Raw genomic sequence first — 4,343 nt, 5'->3', positions numbered from 1 at the left:
CATCATTGATGGATTCAAGTGTGGCAGCGGTAGTGAGATTGGCCCAGGATCGGACATTGTTTCGTTCTGCTGTGCATGGGGTCACTGTGAGTCAGTTCTGACTCGATGGCACATGACAACAACAACAACAACAACAACCTCCATGAATATAGGTCAGTGTTCTTTTTATGATGAATGCTACACCATTCCTCTTGAATCTGTTTTTTCAGGCATATTAAACCATACGATTGTCATTTTCAAAATGGCCAATATCAGTGCATTTCAGCTAAGTAATGCCTAGTATATCAAGCTTTATGAATCCAATTTCATTTTTGGCAACTTTCAATTTTCCTAGATTCATATTTCATACATTCCATGCTCAGATTTTTATTGTGTTTTTGAAGCTATTTCTGCTCATTTGGGGTTCAAAAAACAGAAAACAACAAATGCTGGCAATAGTGTAGAAATACTGGGACCCTCCTATATTGCTGGTAAGGCTGTAAAATGGTGCAACCACTGTGAGATTCCTCAAAAAGTTGGAAATATAAATTTTGTTTGATCCAGAAATTCTTCTACTTGATATATATCCCCAAGAAATAAGAGCCATGACACAAGTAGATATATGCACATCAATGTTTGTTGTAGCAAAATTCACAATAGCAAAAAGATAGAGACTTCCTAAATTCCCATGAATGGAAGAATGGATAATCAAACTTGGGTATATAAACAGAATGAAATATCATGCAATGTTTAAGAAAAGCAATGAATCTGTGAAACATCTCATAACATATGAAACTGAAGGACACTGCTGAGTGAAATCAATAAAAAATGGACAAATATGGTATAAGACCACTATTTTTAAATACCACTTTTTTAAAGGGGTCCTCATTTGGTGCTGTGGGTTAATGCACTGGACTGCAAAGTCTTTTGAACTACAAGGTCGGCAGTTCAAGCTCACCAGCTGCTCCTTGATAAATCCTATACAGGGTTGCTGTGGGTCAGAACTGACTCGATGGCACTTCACAACAACTATTTTAAAAGCTCAAGAAAAGATTTTCATGTTAAAAGAAACACTGTTTGATGATTACCAGAGGTGAGAAGGAAAAGATAGTGATTCACTTGTTAAAGGGTAGTGGTGGTGGTGTGCCACCAAATTGGTTCCGACACATAGAAACCCTTTGTAGGTTTTATAAATCTTTATTGGAGCAGAAAGTCTCATCTTTTTTCCACAGAGCAAATAGATTGAAATTACTGGTCTGACAGAGGATATTTATACATGGGATTTACCTTTGCTGCAAACACATCTCTGAATGTGATGGAGCAAATGGGGACAAAATGAGGAAAACTTCTTAAATATTACCAAACATCTTAGGCAATGAGTTGCCGGGTCAGGGGGCTGAGGACCATAGTCTCATGGAACACCATGGTTATGCAACATAACATAGACAGTGTTCTACATCCTGTTTTGGTGAATAGCAACTGGAACCATCAAGGTTCATGAGTTGTCTAAGGGACAACTATTGGTCTCTCCATGTACAGAAGAAAGAATCATGCTGAAAACTGAAAATACTTGGAATCAACTTTTCTAATGGAACAATGGAGCAGGTGAACATCAGTCACGACAACTCTGAGACCAGAACTAGATGGTGCCAGGCTACCTCTGCAAACTGCTCTGAAAAGGATCACATTAGAGGGTACTGGGTAGAATGGGAGAAAATGTGGACAAAACTCAAATTTACTAAAAAAAAAGGCCAGATTTACTGGTCAGAAAGAAACTGGAGGAACCCAAGACTATGGACCTAGACTACTCTTCTGGTCTGGAATGGAACTTACCCTCATGGCTCAATTTTCAGTCAAGCTTTCTCTGTGGTGGCCTTTGTTTAAGTTTCAATGTCTTTCCTCAACATTTTCCATATTCTATTCATGTAGGTGAACTTGCTATTTCCCCCTTTTGGGGTTTCCTTGTCTTTGTACAAGCTAATTCCACTAGTTGGAATGTTTTCTCCTTCCTCATCTCTATAACAAATGAATTCCTTCAAGTCGATTGTGCAAAACCTTTCCAGAAACCATGGGTGGCAGCTCCATCACAGCTGTACTATGCAGGTGAACCCTCATCCATGTACTTGCAGCATCTTGTGCTGGTCAATCAGAGGACAAGCCGCACTAGAATAGAGCTTCATCTAGGCAGAGACCTGGATCTTTTCTTTTCTTTTTTTTTATTCTTTTGCTTACAAAGAATATAGTCTCTGTTGTGACTATTCCCAGGGGACTGCGAATGGTGGAGCACTAGATTGCTTACTGTAATTTTGGCAGTTCATCCCCTCCCAGAAATGTCTTGGCCTAAAAGCCTGGGGATCTGCTTCTGAAAGGTCCACCTCTGAAGACCGTATGGAGTAGGTCTATTCTACATATATGGGGGTCACCGTGAGTTAGAATTCACTGAACGGCAGCTAACAACAGCAACTTGGGAAGTGCAGGGTTTGGGGGATATTTATATGAACAAGCTTGTTATTGGGTTGTTGAACTCTTCTGCACCTTTTCCGATTTCTATATAGTCGTTCTTTGGTACCCAAGGGAATTGGTTCCAGCACCCCCAAGTATACTAAAATCTGCAGATGTCCAAACTCTTTATATAAAATGACCTAGTATTTGCATATAACCTGCTTACATCCTCTCCTACCTTGTCATTGAGTCAATTTCTACTAATAGCAACTTTAGATAAGACATTTGACTATAAACCTTTATAGGAGCAGACTTGGTGTGTTTGACCCACCAAGCTTGCAGTTAGTAGCCCAACCCATAGGACCACCAAGCCTCTTTTGATATCCTCACTTTATCTCCATATTACTTATAATACCTAATATAACAGAAATGCTATGTAACTAACACTATATATTCCCTCTTAGCTTTTGAGTGATTGCTTTGTACTACTAGTGTGGTACTGTTGGATAAACACTAGACTGCTAACCAGAAGGTTGGCGTTTCAAACCCACAATATGGCAAAGTCAGGGTGATGCTCTTTGGAAATCCTATAAGGGTAACTATGAGTCAGAACCAACTGTACGGCACTTAACAACAACCCCAATACTTTTAGTCTGTAGTTGGCAGAGTCTGGGTTGGTTAAATCCAGGACACAGTGGTTAGAGGGCTGACTGTATGTCTAATGTACTAATGTATACAAATATCCAGTTATTATTATGAATTTGTAAATTTCTCCTTACAATTTGACAAGTTTTGATATATGTGTTTCCATGACATAGTATTTGGTGCCTATAAGTTCAGTAGTCAAGAAATTAAATTATGTGATGTATTGGGGAAATCTGTTGCACAAGACCTCTTTAAAGTGTCCCAGAGCAAAGATGTCAGTTTGAGGACTAAGGTACACCTAACCCAAACCATGGGTTGTTCAATATTTTTTTTTTTTTTTATGAGGTATGCTTGAACTTGCAACCTTTTGGTTGGTAACCAATGGTTTTTTTTTTTTTTTTTTTAGCTTTTCATTGTGAATTCAGTGAAGGAAGGTTTACAGACCAGATCATCAGTTTAAATTCAATCTGTCATAAACTTTGTTTCGTCACAATGACTGCAATCCCTGCATGCAACAACAGCTATCCTGCTTCATCCCTGTGATTCCTATTTCCATCCCACCCACTTTCCCATCCCCTCTCAAATTTGTCAACAAAAAGTAAATGCTTCCCTGTTGATTTTGAATGATTGGTCATTCCATGGTGAGCATGCCTCACCAGGGTTGTTGTCCGCACTAAATACCTATCTATTATTTGATTGAAAATTGGACCAGGAGGGTGAATTCCTTTCCAAACTATGATTGAGGATCATAGTTCCAGGTTCCTCCAGTCTCTTTCTGACCAGTAAGCCCAGTCTTTTTTTTTAAAAAAAAAATAATTTTGAGTTTTGTTCCACATTTTCTCCCACTCTATATGGGGCATTCTAATGTGATCCCTTTCCAAGCAGTCAATAGTGGTAGCCAGGTGCCATCTAGTTCTTCTGGTCTCAGAATTGTGGTGACAGATGTTCATATGTTCCATCAGTCTGTTGGAATATTGAAACCAAGCATTTTCAATTCTCATCACTCTTCTTTCTTCCACACATGGAGAGACCAATATCTGCACCTTAATTGGCCTTTCTTGAGCTTTTAAGATTCCAGACGCTACTCACCAAAACAGGAGGTAGAACATTTTCTTTGTGGACTATGTTAACAAGCCATGGTTTTTCAAAATATGCATGTGAAAGTTAGACAATGAATAATGAATACCATAAAAGAATTGAAGCATTTGAGTTATGGCATTGGAGAAGAATATTGGAAGTACCATGGACTACCAGAAAAACAAACAAATCTTTGTTAG

This window comes from Chrysochloris asiatica, unplaced genomic scaffold (assembly GCF_000296735.1).
Source record: "Chrysochloris asiatica unplaced genomic scaffold, ChrAsi1.0 scaffold00115, whole genome shotgun sequence".
Classification (NCBI taxonomy): domain Eukaryota; kingdom Metazoa; phylum Chordata; class Mammalia; order Afrosoricida; family Chrysochloridae; genus Chrysochloris; species Chrysochloris asiatica.
Note: the sequence above shows the minus strand (reverse complement) of the source record.